Source organism: Rhopalosiphum maidis, chromosome 2, assembly GCF_003676215.2.
Source record: "Rhopalosiphum maidis isolate BTI-1 chromosome 2, ASM367621v3, whole genome shotgun sequence".
Classification (NCBI taxonomy): Eukaryota; Metazoa; Arthropoda; class Insecta; order Hemiptera; family Aphididae; genus Rhopalosiphum; species Rhopalosiphum maidis.
The window spans coordinates 5,082,449-5,101,176 of NC_040878.1; the positions used below are offsets into that span (position 1 = coordinate 5,082,449).

The 18,728-nt window shown below is 30.4% G+C and overlaps 1 long non-coding RNA gene across 1 annotated transcript; it reads right to left on the bottom strand.

The window, feature by feature from the left end:
• Nucleotides 1-1,726: 1,726 nt before the first annotated feature.
• LOC113554466 lies at nt 1,727-18,177 on the bottom strand. The gene is made up of 4 exons (XR_003405266.1): nt 18,053-18,177; nt 5,524-5,644; nt 3,818-4,049; nt 1,727-2,043 (listed from the first exon to the last, which is right to left on the bottom strand). It is a non-coding gene; the product is annotated as an uncharacterized LOC113554466 (long non-coding RNA).
• Between the last annotated feature and the right edge of the window lie 551 nt (nt 18,178-18,728).

Below are 18,728 nucleotides of genomic sequence, written 5' to 3' on the forward strand. Positions count from 1 at the left end.
CACATGAGGCTGCTTTTTTGGCTTATTAGTTATTGCTGCTTATAGCTATGTGTTACGGACTATGTCAACACATTAACCGGATTAAGTTTTCTAGGCGTTAATCAAATTTAATTACCGCAAACGTGTTATAGTATTATGTAGGAGGCAACACTCCGTAAACCCGATGATAACGGGTCGTCCGCGTACTATTATAATATCATGTACTATACAGTTATATTTATAACGGCCTGATATTATTCGTTAACTGTTTTTCTCACTTAAACCCACGTCGAGTAATTGTTATTTTTCATTTTTACGACATTATAAAAAGTATGTGTAAGATTTTCGCCACTACAGATTACTGTGGTAAATATTATTACATTGGTTCTCGCAACAATCTGTAGGCCACTCGAGTGTGGCCGTGTGGGGTTCAGGTACAGATAAGAATTTAAGGTTTTAGTTTGTGGTTTAGATACGGGACACCGGATGTAGAGAACAGGTCTATGTATTATAAATCTTGTGGCCCAAAGTGACCTTTTTTCCTTTTTCATATCGACCTGTACAAAATAGGTAGATATACTGATTGGCTGATTGCAATATTTGACCCGAACGGTTAGGTTTCTAGTCCATTAAAGATAAGAATGTTCAGATTGTAAATAAAAAACATCTAATGTTGAGTTAAAAAAAATCAGCCTATAACATTATACATTTAATTGTGCACTTTTTATTAATTTAACTATCCATATTGTAGTTATGATATATTTTAATAATTATGTATAATATATTAATATGTAATACTTTTAAGGTATTTGAATACATGTTATTATTGTTGACTGTGTTACTAATTTTCTAAATTAAAAGTTGATATTTGTGTAAATGATGTGTTAACAAATTCAATTATACTATATACTTATATGAATTTTGTTTTAACTATAATTATTTTGTCTATTCATAGATACGTTATTTTTGGAATCCATGTGTGTTCACACTCAGTCAAGTTACTTATATTTGGAACCTGAATTCCGACCACAATCTGGAACCACTGTAATCCTCAGCCATACACTAGCGTAAAATAACGGCAAATATCAGCTGCTACAGGTAAGTATAAAAAACTAAAAATATTAGAATTCTTGAAATGCTTTGGTTAAAGGCTGCATATGAGCTGAGTCCCATTATAAACATTTATAATGAATTGAGCCCCAGGTTGTTTTAGGGTATATAAAATTCCCTAATAAATCCCTTAAAATGTTAGGTACTAATTGATTCCATGTTTTAATATTAACTAACTACCGTTAAACTTGAAAAAAAAACATTTTCTTTTCCATTTTTACAGACTTAGTTAAGACTTAATGAGTCAAAATTTAATACAAAATCTCAGGTCACTTTTTCTTGTATCTGTGTAAAAATTATGAAAATACATATGCATAAATTATTTCTATATGCATTTGAATTATAAATTTATACAAAATCACAAAAATTTACAAGCTACAAGTATTTTATTTTAATTAATCATACGGGCTGAGCCCTTTTACATTAAATTTTACATATTTTTGATAACAGAAAAAGTTACAATAAAAAAGATTAGTTATTTTTAAACAATTAGATCTTTTTGAATATATCCAATTTTTAAAATGTAAAACATCTCTTTTTAATAAAAAAAAAAAAAAATTAGTTCTAATTACATAAAATTAAAGCTTTATTGTTTATGTTCATTTTATGGATTTTTACATCCCCAAAATGTCTTCTATTGCTATAACAGCTTGTATAAAATACCCAATTTACCTCTGCATGCATAATATTTTCCAATATATATCTGTAAAAATACGCCATTACCTCAACATAAAATACAATCGGTATAACAATCTGTATCCTCCCGCCTAAATCTATATAAAAATTCGTTTAATAAATTCAATTTATCACCAATTTCGATGTCATCGATCAATGATATTCTTCATTGGGTGACTTATTCGATGTACTTTCCTCGTAAAATTCATTCGACCGAGCCACAACTTCCTGATCTTGAAACGGAAGGTTTCAGTTTCTTCTTCAGCACGTTTTCCATCACTTAGAAATAAAAGACTGAATTAAAAAAAATATATATTTGAAAAAAAAACATATAAATAAATAAAAACAGATTTACTCTATGTATGTTAATTAAATCATTTGTACTGAAAAGTGACTGTTCGCTTTTTTTTACTCCCCACTAAATAAAAATCTTACAATCATTAATCACACAAAACAGTCTGATAATAATGATGCCATTTTAAAAAGTAAATACTTGTCTAAAAATTGTAATAAACTCGAAGACTAAATCATTAAATACTTTTAAAGGCTGGTGGATCAAAAAATATGTATGTTCAACAGTTAATACTAAAACGTACTAAATTAATTTTGATCTTACAGTCCGGAGTGTCTCACTAAGGTGTTAAATTCTTATTCTATATTCAGTATGCCTATGAATTGAGATTTTTCAATTATAATTGGACAATTGGCAGTTCAGGTATATTGTATAAATATAACCGGATGATCTACCTGAATATATAATGTTTGTGTTAGCGGATGTGATCTGTCATACGGGGATTCTATACATTGTTTATGTTAACATACTACTAAAAACGTACTAAATGATTTTGGCTTTTACAGTCAGGAGTATCTCACTCCAGTGGTGGTAAATTCTTTTATAAACCATACGCAGTGTGCGAATGAATTAAGACCTTTCAAATGACAATTGGCAGTTCAGGTAAATTGAATAAATATAACCGGATGGTCCATCTCTATACCTCTATATTTTCGTTAAAGAGGATTTTATTTCTTTATAAATTAGATACAATATTTAACAACGTTCGGAAGAAAGTCCTTACTGGAATATAATAAACCATTAATGTGTCCTTTCCAGCACAGGATCGTGCAATATAGTAATATGTAGGTACATGAATAAGCTTTATGTTATATTACATTGTTAGTAACACGTCCGGTATTATTTCTTTAGTAATAAATGGACCATTAACAGAACGATGGTCAATAGTCAATACTTGCAATTGTTGCCGATGCAGTAAAAATGTATGGACGTCTATACATTTTCTGTGTTTGTTCTTATTCTATATATTTTTTTTTGGTGGTGAAATAATATTAAAAAAAAAAAATTATAGAGGACAATGTGGTCGGCGATAGAAGCTACAAATTAATAATAATACAGTAGATTCTTATTATGTCGAATGTTGTTATCTGGAACTACATTGAAATCCCCTTGAAACTTGAACTAAGCAGAAGATATTATTTTAAAATGTTCTAAATCTTCTATTTGTACTGGTACTTTTATTCCAACAGAATAGTAATTTATGTCTTTCTATATTAGATTATATTAATAAAAAAAAAGGGAAACAAATACGAGAAAATTTAATCGAATGTACTATGATAACACCTAATAAACACAATAAATTTGAACTTTAAAGGAAAAATCTAAATAACATTAGACAAATAAAACAAAGAACAAAAACTCAGTTTCAAAAATTAAAATTACAAGTACAAAATTACAAAAGGAATTCGAAAATGTAGATGGTTCTGTTTTAATAAACAATGTAGATTCCAAAATTCCACAAAACCAAATAATTATAATAAAACTATATTATATTTTATTATAATAATAATTAAAGAAATGTTTGCATCATCTAATAGAATAAATCAAAATGGAAATTACTACACCGAAGATTTGATCATACTGTGTTTATTATTACATATTTATTACATATACCTACAATCACCAGCAGGTTATGCATTAAAAAAAAAAATAATCAATTGTTACCATTGCTTTATGTCAGGATTATAACGAAATACTTACCACAAATTCCCACTACGTGTGGATTTGATAAATGATTTTTTGAATTGTTTTCTCCTCAATGGTGCATACTTGATATTGGTGTTATGACTCAACGGCTAGTGTCAGTCACTATCAGATTAGACAAATGGAATAACGTATGCACAAGATACAATGCAAGTCACACTAAATTGTGATCAGTGATCGCAGAATCATAAATGGTACTGTGGGAGCAGAATGGTTACGACGACGATGACTTATGTTGTATGTATAAAAAGTAAAAAAAAATACATAGTTATATTAATAGTTTTAATTCATCAGTATATACTCTATCTGAGTTTTAACTCTTAGTTGTTTAAATTCAATTAGAGTATATTAACATGGATAGAAATTGTTCTAGTGAATTATAAAAGCTAAAAACACACATAAAAAGAAATCTTGACGTTTCTTGGATGAACGAGTTCTATCAGTTTGCAAATGTTCACAGAGTAGTGACAAATGGTATTTGTTTCCAATTCATTCAATATTATGCGTAAGCTTACATAAGTCTTTCTAATTTCAAGGAATATTGATGAGAATAAATAATTCTTTTGAAAAAGAATTAATCTATACAGAATAAAAAATCTTTCATCTTCTTACAAAGTGTCTCTAAAAAACCTAATTTTTTATAATATCATTGGCAAAAAAACAGAAACACCTAATAATTATTGAAATAATAAGAAGATAATGTATCATATCCACATGGGTTTTTCTATTTTACTAACGTATAGGGCATAGCACAGCAAATTTGCTAATATTAGAGTAAATGTATCTATTATCAATCTTAAAGGTAAGAATATTATCCAGGCCTTCTCATAGGATTTAGTTTATGTTGCCATTTTAAAATAAGATAGCTATATGTAAAATATTACAACTTGAAAATGATGGTTTCAACAAAATCCTATGAAATGTCCACGGACCTAGATTGTATTCCTACCTTGAAGCTTAATAACAGGTAAATTTACACTTAATGCTAAAACTAACATAAAATAAATCCTACTAAACGCAAATTTGTTAAGTTGTACATTAGTAAAACGAAGACAATATAATATTATGTGTGTATGAAACCCTTCTGAGAACGAACTTATAGCGTATTGCCAAAGAACAGATTAAATTTTATCTAATTTATGTTATTACATTAAAATTATATATTTGTAAATATTTAATTGATTAAATTCATAGAAAAAAAAAATTCTAAAACAAAAGATTTATAGTATTTCAAAATACTAAAATAGATTTAATATACCCCTGACAAGTGTTAAATAAGGAAAATATATTATACTCATAACTATATGCAGTGGGTATATAGGTGGGTAGGGGTTCATCCCTCTCCCTCCGAAATGTATGGTTGGTACGGGCATTGATCTTGATTGTATAATTAATTGGAATTCAAGAACGGTAATGTTTATGTACGCCACTGACTATGTGCATTAAATATCTTATCTGCAATGGACTAGAAAGCACCGAATAAAAGCACAAATACTGCAATCAGTATTTCCTACCTACTTTGTATGGGGCGCTATGAAAAAGGAATAAAAAGGTCACTTTGGGCCACGAGGTTTGTATTATACATTACAGACGGGTGTTCCCAGCATCCGGGGTCCCGTATCTTTTGTAATTTATGCATATAGTACACATATTATGTATTAGAAAAACCACAAAAACTATAAACCTTAAAGTCTTATTCGTACCTGAACCGGCTCACACTCAAGTGGCCTACTGGCCTATGGATTGTTGCGAGCACCGGTGTAATAATACTTACTATAGTAGGTAAAACAGTCATCTATAGTGGCGAAAATCATAATGCCGTACCTAGAAATGAAAAATATCAATAAGTGGGTTTAGGTGAGAAAAACAGTTAACGAATAATATCAGGCCGTTATAAATATTACATGATGGTACGTGATATAATATTATACGGACGGCCCGTGTTATTATCGGGTGTGCGGAGTGTTGCCTTCTATATGATAATTAATATTATAACACGTTTGCGGTAATTAAATTTCATTAATGCCGAGAACTAATCACGTTTCTCGTAACACGCATGCACACGACGTTTTTCGATTTATACATTGCGATTAGCCGATCGAGACCAGCTGGCAACATCTCGGGAACTATAAAAGGGCGTTTTCGATTATGTGGTTGTCGGACGGTTAACAAAGACGATTATCGGTTGTCGTTTTTAAGATTTTAAAACGCGTCGTTTCGATACACTTTTTTATGAGCTGAGACGTTGTCGAATACGTATAAAACAACGATAAAATAATCACTCTGTACACCGATATGATACTATGTATTGACCATTATACCTTCGGTCGGGGCGAAGGACGATTGGTACCGTTTGCGACTATTGGCAGGTATACAATATAATATTTTAGTGGGCGAAACAGACGTCTCTCTCACACACTGTCTCACTCTCTCTTAGGTAAATATCCGCACGCGCAGCAATAATACAATATTACAATGTAACGAAACGACGAACACAAAGTCGAGTTGCCCACGACGACTCGCGATATAAATATATTATTATGATTGTGTGTGTGTGTGTCACCTCATCGGTGATAACATAATAACACACACGCACACCGAGTAGTCGGTATATTACATTTTATCCGCCCGAAAGGTTTCCCGAGCGCGTTAAAAGAGACTCGCGACCGTACGGGCGTACAGTAAGACCGTACTGTAATAATATCACAATATTATTACTGGGTAGATGAAACGAATAGATTACATAAAAATAACATAAACGCTCGATTTGCATATATATGTAGATATATATATATATATCGCGCTTACCGAGTACGATTTTTTTTTCATACATATTATATTGTATCGTATAATAATGCGACAACAACCTATTCTGCTCCAATAAGCTGCCTCTTTTCGTATAATATCATAAGTAGTTTCGGTAAAATATTGCGCGTGTAACATTATGTTATTAAGTGTCGTTGTCCTGCAGCGAGTATCGACTTACACGTATATTATACGGTATTGTCCGAGTTCAGTAGTTGCCGCGCGTCGTATAATATCATCGTAATACCTGTGTTAAATACGTATTATAATATTATGTTTATGTGACGTTTCGTCGGTTTGCGTGAAAAAAAAAACACTTCAAATCGCGTTTAAGCGACTTGTGCGTGCACATTTTACGACGTAGTTTTGCAGAACGCCACATTACAATATAGATGTCAATCAACGATATATAACTGTAAAACATTGATATTAGAACAACGCGCGTTCGTCTTGCGGCGCAGGTGCGCGTCACCGCCATCAACATGCACGATCGCAAGTCTAAAACGGTTTAATGTAGATACTAAGTACCTATACTATTAAAAAAAATTGTCCTCCTGCTGCCATTCCATTGGTCGGAGGCATCACAAATAATAATAATAATAACAATAATAATAAATAAATAAATAAATAAATAATGTCATCCCGAGGGGTATGTATAAGTGCGGCAGTACAATAGAATATTTCAGTACCTATGTCCTATATGTAAAGAAAAAAATATATTAATCGTTTAAAATATATGCGAAAATCAAAACTTACCATTGTCGTGTTACACAATATTAAGTACGTGGCACATCGGATTAATAGATAAATAGTTTAAAACACATGACGGGCTATGCCTGAAATCAAAGAGTAACCGAGTAATCAAATGGATTTTTTGTAATAATTCAGAGCAGTCGATAGCTTCATTCCTCGTTAAAGACTAACTGCTTAAGTTTTAGTGACTTTAACTCCGATAAAATTGCCAATTTTATCAATGTTATTGGATTTAATTTTTCCAAACACGTTTCTGCGGGTACATTAAAGTAACTTGTACTGTAAACTATAAGATATTATTTTGATTTTCATCTCGAGGACACGTTATAGGGCTCTAGCGGAGTGCATTCATCATCTGTAGACATCGACAATATTTTGTGCAGTTCGTTGTTCATTGGTAAGGCCAGTTTTAGAGTATGAATAATTTTAAGGGACTACCCTAATAGCCATATATTATACAGCTAAATGGATTAAAACGATTCTAGAGAAAACTGATGCACAAGTGGGTTTTATTCTATTTATTATATTGAATGAATACTTTCCCGTTTCTTAATCTCTAAATGTTTTTTTTTTTTTTTTTTTTTTAAGTAATATAGTAAGATTTATTGATGAAATCAATCTTGAAATTTTCTTTAACAGAAATATTAACAACCAGTTTTAAAATAGGTAATTATATAAATTGACAATTGTAATAAATATATTTTTTATTTATCAGGATAAAGTTTATTGCATAGTTAATTAAAAAAATATATGTTCCTCCCGTTACACTTTTAGAACCAGTTCAAGGCGCACATAAACAATTTTTTTTTTTTTTTTAATTTACTTTAGAATTGTTTTGCTAGTTTTTAGGTGCAAGCTTGGTCTATTTCTAAGAATAACTACCATACCTAGTATCAAGCTTATAAACGGCAATTGATCATCGAACACGGGATTCGTGCGAGATTTAAATTATTCCGAGTGGTCGAATTCAGGAGGTAGGTGCGCGTGCACACATAGCCATTGGTTATAAATAGCACACTAATCAATGATATAACATGATAGTGCACTGCGTGGCATTTGATTTATTACCCAGTACAACGAACAAAACGAGTTCAACGATATCGTAATGGTTATGGATTTTTTTATTTTTTTTTTATTTTGTGGGTCGTAATCTGCAGGTAGCTCGCGGTTTTTATACTTCTTATCCGCGATCGCGGAATTCGACACAAGTCCTCCAGCGCGGCCGAGCACCGCCCGATTAGATAACGCATTACTATAGACCGAACGCACACTGCAGCCGTCAATAGTGCTGCCTGCACAATGCCTCTGCGGTACAATCATAACGCAGTGAGAGTTGTTTCTCGTATGAGTACAATTAGGTATTATTCGCGTAGTAAGTCGAAAAAAATAAATTATTAAACATATGGAAATGGGTTTGCGCGTTTCAACGAGCCAATAAATAACGTAATTAATGGACTCTCGCGCGAGAGTACACCTACATAATATACACATATTACTATGTATGTATATTGTATATATTGGGCACACGATATAGTAATAATATCGTGGTGTGTACGGCACGTATCATGGGCAGGTGGTAGTATATCATATTGTATATAATGCGTACCTAAAATAAACACGATTTTTATTTATTATTATTATTATTATATTTATGTATTTGTGTTGCACCGGTGGTCTACGATATTATGTAAACTATATTATTATAAATCGTATTAACGATATACGCAAAACCGTTTAACAAGGTATATGTATAACCGTCGTTGCGTTATGCGCGGTATTTTTTTGTACGCAAAAGTAATAAAAACGACGACGTTAAAACGAAAGTACGCGTACGTACAATATAATAATACGATATTTTTAGCGAAGTGAATTTTCAGTGTCCTACACGACCCGTGTAGGCAGGCGCCGGCCGTTATTTACTGCGTTGTCCACGACTGCCTGTGGCTCCTCTACGTCACGCGCGTATATACAATATGTATAGAGTTCAAGAACTGCATATTCCGTTTATTATTTATATTTTGATGCCTATACTTCCCGTATGGTTATTTTATCGTATTTTACCGTAGTACAAACCACGTATATTTACGGTTTGCAGATCGGATAATTATAACGGTTCGCGAGTACCGGGAACGTTTTCTAAACGCTTTTCGAAAATTCGTAATACGACTGACACGCGTACGCATAATGTAAGAATCTATTAGTTAAGAATGCAGTGAGAAACAGTTTTTTTCCGACAAACCGATATTGTATTATATCATCAACATTGAAAGTGAATACTAACTACTTTTATTGTACTGAAAAAAAAAAAACAATAATAATACGTTTAGATTTTAACAGTTGCTTTTATTTATATTTTATAGACATATTTTTCTATAAAATTAGGATAACGTTAAGTTTAATAAAAAAAAACGTAGGTAATACAGGTTATTTTGTGGGTTAAAAATGGGTCAACCGTATAAGTGTAACTGATGATGTATGTAACTGTATTCAATTACTTTATTATTATTTATGCATATAAGCGCAGGGATGGACAAGTTATTCGATTAGTATAATGTCAACTGCAGATTAAAAGTTATACTAAAATGTTGTTTTTACTCGTATTCATAAGAATATAAGATAAATTACGTTTTGATGGTTTGTAACTAATTTCTGTTAAGATAAATTAGTTACACTTAAAAGTTACATGTTACTTAATTATTTATTTTATTTCTTCTTATAAATTATGACAGCAAGAAGAATATTAACATGAACATTAATTAAAATAATGGTTAAAAAATATTACAAAATGTAATAACGATTATATTCTAATACATGGTTAGAATATAGGTACCTATTTAATATATAAAATATAAAAACATCAAATGTTAAATTGTAATATGCTTTCATTTCTTTATGTCAACACAAAATATGTATAACACACTTACCCACAGTCACCTGATCAGGGCACTTCATACTACTAATTATAACTGTTGTTATAAAAGAAAATAATACAATTTGGCTATGTATTTGATATGTATGTTTGCAAATTTATAAATTATTAAATTACTAATACAAAACACGAAGACTGAAGATTAAGAACTTTTAGAACAAAATAAACAATGATTACATCGACTAATTCAAAACCCCGTTTTCATATCGTTTTCGTCACATCAAATAATTATATATTTAAAAATTACAACATAAACGATATTGATGTCATTGAATTATTAATTATATTTAAATGTAGTTTTAGATAAAAGTGTTTTTTTTTTTTTAAGTTACAATACGAATTGTAACAAGCGATATTTTAAAATAACTCAAAAAGTAAGTAGCTGATTACAATTTACAATTTACAAGTTACAAAATTAACTAGGATACGTAACTTATTGATACACATTGTTTACTGGCCAATTATCAAATCTGTATACTAGGCGATCGTATAAAATCGATTGAACACCCGAAACTACGCACCATCATATTTTGCTGCACATCGCTAGACCACTACGAGAATATAATACAACGGAATCTTGGAGTTGTCTAAAAATGTCCAACAAATCAATCTTGGTATTTTATACTCAGATAAAAGTTTGTAAAGATAAAATTTGAGCTGCCGATGGCACAAAATTAAAAATGCTCTACTGGCCAAAATAAAATTCAACAAAGTCTAAAAAGTTACCGATTAAACTGTTTGATATTATACTTCATATGTGTCTGTCATGGTTTTGATTGTACTGCTTAACTTTATTTGAGTAATGTAATATGATTCCCAGACCCTATTCAGTGGAAACGTCTTAAAAATAAATAAATACAATTTGCAAAAATAGGTTATTCGTAAATTTGGAAACCGGTTTTTTAGTAGAAAAATCGATAGGATACTTGTTTTAAAATTCTAAAAAATTATTCGCGTTACAATGATGAGGGTTTGTTTTTTTTATTATTTAATTAGTTTTCGAATCTGTCATCAAGTTCTAGAGCTATAAAAATATTTCAATCTACCAATTTGATGGTGAGTTTTGGTATAAAATTCGATCTGGTCGGTATATCGCGAGGTTTTTGACCTAAGAAAGAAAATTCTTAGTACTTTTTAAAATAATCGTGAAAAACAGTATAAACAACTATTGTATAATAGCAATATTTAAAATATTCGCGTTAAGATGTGGGATTACCTTATTTGTTTCCGATTAAAAGACAGCTAGTGTAATACAAGATTAAGTAATTTCTGAAACTAAAGCAGCAAAATGTAAATATTATTTTGGAATAAGTGCAGATACTGTTTTTATGGGCGTTAAAAAATCTTTTGTAAATACGCTATTGGTGCAACTGGACATTAGAGTTTGAAGATATTATCCAGCTGGAAAACGTAGAACTTCATGAAAAATGAATTATAACGATTTATGTTTACGTGTAGTTTGGATATTTAGGTAATACAAATTTTAAAGTTCCATGGATTACAGTTTTGTATGGAAATTCCTTACAATTTATTAATATAAATTTAAACAAAAATATTTGAGAAATTCTATGCCTGCAGTTGCTAGCAATAAAAAGTTAATTAGTAAAATACATAATGAACTAGATAGTTTTTAATTGTATTTATACTACATAGAAATATATTATATTAAAAATAAAATAACAGCAGGTGCCTACATTATACATTATATTTAATTTAAAATTGGATAACTCAAATAATTTATATGTCAACGCGTACACGCATTAAAACTGATGGTATTTTGTCGATTACAGTATTACAAGAATACGTTTTTTCTTCAAATAAAAATATACAAATTTCTAGATTTTGTACATAAACGTTATAATCGTTGCAACATAATACATATTACATTATTTAAAACCTGTTTAAGTATATAATCAAAGAAATTGAATAGCAACTTATATTAGGTCAAAAATGTATAATATATTATAATGTGCAGTGTCCCTATAACGGGTCGTATAAACCTACTGTATACAGTCGAGTGCAAAATTATAAAAAAAATTAATTATAAAATATATCCTTAAAATGTAATGTACAGTTGAAATTTAATGTATAAAAATATGAATGTTTAATGCTAATATTATATTATACGCACATGACAAAATGCGCACAACTCGTTTCAGAAAACGAAATCATGTTCCAGAATTGAAAAGTACATAGTATATAAATCCATTTTAATCCATTTTAATCCAGATATATTGTACGCGAATGTCACGGGGAAAACAATTTATCATTAGAATGAAAAAAAAAATAGATTAATATAATAATGTAATTTATCTTGCTTTGCGAGTAAAATATTATAATAATATTATTATACTACCTATAATTATTAAAAAGGACGTCGCGAAGATATTTTCTACAAGGATCTATACCTATCTTTATTTCATTACTGTTTAATATTTGGGCATTGCGCTACTTCATCGTTACCTACTGCGATATTAAGTCCACCCATGAGAAGCTACTTATTATTATGTACTTATTCGTGTGTGAAGAGCACTATTATATTTTCCTCTGCAGACAGTCCTTTTAATATTTAAACGGTTGTCGCCAGATTTCCTTCTAACACTTGATCTAAAGTACTCCATAATTAGGTACGTCTGTTAAAATAAAAATAAACTCATTCTCTAAAAAATAACAAAAAATCCTGATATCGTTCGGTTTCACTACCGGACCTCGTATTGCGTCGTATTTTGATACCAATAGCAATAAAATATAATATTATATAATAGCTAGATAACTGCTTTAATAATATCATCACGCGAGGTGTCCTAAATTCGATCTCTGTGATACACACGTATTATTGTGCTAGCGGACTGCTTGCCGTTGCTTTCATCTGTTGCATTGACATTTAAAATTTTAATCGTCGGATGGAGTTTTTTTTTTTTTTCTGTCGACAAATCCCTGCCCACGGTTTGGCGACTGGAATTTTTATTTTTACTAGATCACTATCCGCGCAAGGCCTATATAAGTATACGTATAAGGTCCGCACGGTGCTCCAAGTATATTATATAATATATAGTTTCGTTGTACAAAATGCCAAGGATCCTAACGTACAGCCATTTAGGCCGCAATAAATTCAGCGGACAAAATAAAACGACGGAATATCATAACGTTATGAATAAATTACGACACGTACCTATTCCATAATAAAATATTATATGTATATATATATATTATTACCCATCAAGGACTATGGCCGCTGTACCACATGTCTACGTATCACGTATGACGTACGATGTGTCGTTATACGAGGTGATTGTTGTTGTCATTTATTTTTAACTCGAGCGATTTAAGTGTGTTTTTAAGATTTAAAAAAAAAAAAATTGCAATATTACTATTCAAAGTCCGTTATAATAATATACTCCGAAGAACCAGAATAATGTTCTTAATTTTTTTTTCTTTTTTAAAAAGTGCTCGTAATAAACAATTTTTACGATATCGACTTTCAATGGAATGGTTTTCTGCTATTCGCAGTGAAATCGTTAATTATAATAATATCAACGTGCGATATCAATTGATTATCGTCGTCCGATAATTTTATATTCTGATTCGTAATATACGTAGAAAACGACGAATGATTAATAATATATTTTCAATTTTTTTTCACCGCAATTTCGTATAGATAATTTAGCTGTCCCGAAGAACGACCCCGATAAATAGATCTCGCACGGATCCAGGCAATAGTGCATTGCTGCAGTTGTATACTACAGTAATACGATATATCTACGTATAATGCACGAGTGCACCATTACACGGCAATCCGAGATACTCGCGCGTCGTATCCAATATATTAAGACTCCTGTTGACGGAACAAACATCGCGTTTGCAACGGTGCGAAATCGATCGTTACGTTTCGTTTGCATAAAATTATTACCGTACGACCGCATTTAAGTATCGCTCGACAAAACTAGGTATATGATTTATTGTCAATACTTAATGGCAAGTCAGTTTTGACTTTTTAACTTTTTTTTTGCATTTAACTCGTGTAAACATTCGACTAATTGATATTAACATTACACTAATAACTATTAAACTCACTTTCGATCGAATCCAATTCACGTTTATTTACAAATAATTAGATGGTAAGTATAATAAATAATATGAAACGATTGCGTTGTAACTATAAATTCATTAGAAATGTAATTTTTATAATACCCTCTTGTCGCGGACAAGAATTGTTCAATAACATAATTTATCGTTGTTACCGTTTTTATTCCGAACTATCTATGTTTGACGTATTGTAGATATCTGTTGAAAAAAATTAATTGGACCTGAGTTGGTATAAGTTGATTATTGGTTTCTATTTCCCAACTCGTCTGAGTTAAAAAAAAATAGTCGTGTAAACTATATTGGCTTTAATTCGGTTTTAATTGTTTCTAACAACAGTTCTATTTCAGATAAAATAAGTGTATAAAATATCATTAACTGACCAAGCCTTGGATTTAGGTATACTATATACGTCAATGTCGTATTGCGCATCTCCCGAGACGCAATAGTATACGATTCGCTGTTCTAAAATAATAATCGAGCGTCACACATCGGTCATACTTACACTGTAAACAAAAACGGTAGGTACAGCGCACCGATGCGATCTAATATATTATTATTTTATTATCAACGAGCACTTTAATAAAACGCACGTAATATTATAATATAATTAGATTATTATAATAATATATGCGTGGCGTATTGATCGATAACAGATGTTACGGTGTAATAAGTAGCGTCGACGACGGCTACCACACATAACTCGTATGATATACATTGTAAGTGTATGCAACAACACGTGGTAGGTAATTGAAAAATATAAATATTTTATACATAATTATTAGATAAGAGGAATAGAAGTAAAAATGATTTCAGGTAGTGCGAGGTGTCGAGGGTTGCGAAGACCGTTGCGTATCACGATAGTTGTGTGTATAGTACCTACATAATATAATAATAATAATATGTAAATATCCATGTTTTTATTCGACGCGTTATTATCGTTGTTATTATAATAATATCATATTCCTTACGACTTCGTGATACGTAAATGATTTGCTGCGACTCCCGAATACAATAATTATGCAAATGCCGTTTTACATAATTTTACATATCCGGATAAAAATCTCATATATACACCGAAGCGTTTCCCTACCATCACCACCGACATCGCCGCAACACCAACCACCACCACCACGACCATCGCAACGACCATCGCCACCACTAAACGCGTATTATAGTCGCACACACGTAGCGTAGGTTTCGTATTCGTTAACATAAGTAATAATAATAATAATACGGAATAGGTACAGCATAATATACGCATATTATCATGACGTTAGATTTGTGCAGCGTTTTTTAAACATTATACACTGTACACGCGCCGTAAAACGCTTATGGCTGATATATAATAATATAATATCATAGGTGCCCGCCGTTTTGGGTATAACTTACGCGTTTTACGAAAACTAACCACTCGACGATTATATCTCGACGTTTCGTGATCATTATAATATAGGAATACTGTAATACATTTGGATGTATATATATACACCTACGTAACGTGGTCTCCCGTTTATTATACATATAATAATATTATATTTACCTCTATATATAGACACATAATATAGATTATAATGTGTGTACACGCGAGTATATTATATACACCTAAGCGCGGCGGGCAAACAACGCAATCTTTTTGAAACTGTCAAATCGATAAACTTCGTAAATATTATACGCATCACGTGTGTGTATTAGAATATAACAATATTATTCAGTAATATTTATTTAAACAAAGAAAAAAAAATCGTCTGTATTATAATATAATTTAATATGCGCGATGACAAACTCCACTTATATATCATTAAGTCTACTTCGTATACTAAAAATCTTGTATGAAAATGTTCGAACGTTAAGTTTTAAGGCTAAAAATGGTATGAATTTTTAGCTACATAAATAATTTGCAAATCATCGTCTATCATAATATCGTATATTAATACATTTTAAACCTTGTATTAACGTTCCAAACACTGTTCAAAACTAAATAAAATTACAATATATCAATCGAAAATAAACCCAAAACAGTAAAATGTTCAAATATTGATAAAATAGCGTGTATATTTTGAAAATAACATATCATGTCGAGTAATTTTAAATGTATATTTTGTCATTACAACTATTCAATTTTCAATTAAAGCAAAATCAAAATTGGATTCGCGTAAGAATTCCCATTTTCCAAAAAAAATATTTTTTTTATTTTCTAAAATAAATAAATAATAAATTCCTAAGCGTTTTTTTTGCTTTTAACCAAAAGTACATTTGTTACCAGACACTTTTCAAAGAGTTGAAAATCACAGCATTTTTACTGTCTGTTTTGGCTGGTGATTACAAATACAGGGAAAAAAATAATACCACGAATCGTATTGTAATACCAATGTATAGTGTCATCGCTCCGCTCAGAATTTAAAATATGATAATATTTTTATAAATGCAAAACCTCCGAGGAAATATGTTGAATATCATAACTGTTTCTCCATGTACGTGAACATGTACATAACTGCGTCGCTTCGATATCCCATTATTATTATTAATTATTATTAAATAATATTTATTCCGAACGAGTATTATTAAAGCGTATAATTTTATTGTACCTACCTGTAGCAAGAAACGTATACGGGTTTATACCTGGTTCAAGTGTACACAACGTAAAATAATTATCTGAACCTTAACCCTTTCCACGACCTAAGCCAATGACGGTGTCCGTCGGGCATAGATCAGTTTCGTGCAAACATTATAATTAATACGATTTTGCCGTACACCATAATCGCATAAATTATCACGAACGGATAATAATTTATGCGCAATCTCCGTGGCATATAGGTGTCATAACAGCGATTCGAACAAGCACAAATCATTATCGGCAGGTATTATTTATTATCATTGTTATTATATTTCAATAATAATATTATCGGATTTTATTTTCCAATCGATTTCCCAAACGTTCGGCCGAAAACACGTGGTTTATCGGTATCACAACCGGTTGTAGGACACTATGTACGGTCACCCGGAAAAATTGAAAACCGCGGATAGTTCGTACTATTTCAGAAAGTAATAAAATTTACATGGCGGACAGTTTGTACTGTTTCAGAAAGTAATAAAATGTATATGGCGGACAGTTTGTACTATTTTACAGGTGAAAAAAAAATGTTGAGACATGAAATGTTAGACATAATTTTCTATTACAAAACACAGGTAGTTAACAACGTTAACATACATAAATAATAATAATAATAATAATAATAATAGTCAGGGCTAAGATTTGTATGCAATAAAAGATTATAAAATATGCATTTAAATTGTTATGAGATAAACACAAAAATGTAGTTACAAAAAAAGTATTTATTTATTAAAATACAACAATGATTGGCTGTTTGTCTTAATATTACTAAGATTATTATTATAATTATAATTTAGAAATAAAATTTATAATTCACATTCAATAGTGGAAATATTTTTAATTTTATGTTTGAAAAATTTCAAAATTTATGTTTGACAAAAAAAACCAAGTTTTATACTTTAATCAGTCTGGCTAGGATACGTAATATTAATATTAAATTATAAATATTAATAGCGAAATATACTATAAAACATGCATTATTCGCAATAATATGCATTTTATCCAAAATATGCAAAAACATGCAAAATAAAAACCACCGTTTACATACCGTACAAAACGTCCGCGATCGAATTTTACCTATTTATTATCACTGTACAAACTGTCCGTTTACCATCACATCCGTTTTCGGTTTCCGTAGTCTTTCCGACACATTATACAATATCACACGGAACGCTTTAAAGCAGCGCGTATACTTACGTGTTATGTTGTGCGTGAGTGTGTATTTAAAAAACGAAATAATAGAGTTCACATGACGAAATTTTCACATATTCAATTCATAGAGAGGGCATCGGTTGACAAAGAATTTCTATTGTTTTTTTTTTCCACTTGCACATAGTATACACTGCATATTGCAGGTGTTTGTGTGTGTGTGTGTGTATGTATTAATTTTTTAGTGATGTATTGTTGAAAGATGAACAGAATTTTAATGGATCGAATAACAAACTCTTTTCGAAAAACGATCGTGTGTCAAATTTTCATTTGTTAAACTGTTCGTAAAAATATTAAATATGTTTTTTTTTTTCATTTAATTATCTCACATGGTTACATTGTATGCAAAATGAAATAAAATAATCATAATAGCGTCGTAATTTATGCCAGAAAAATAATTATTACCAGAGAGCAGCGACCAAACGTGTATGTGTATAATAATAATATAGCGTACCGGATAATAATAAGTATAATGTATATACTATGTAATATGTATATTGAAAGTTTAAACAACC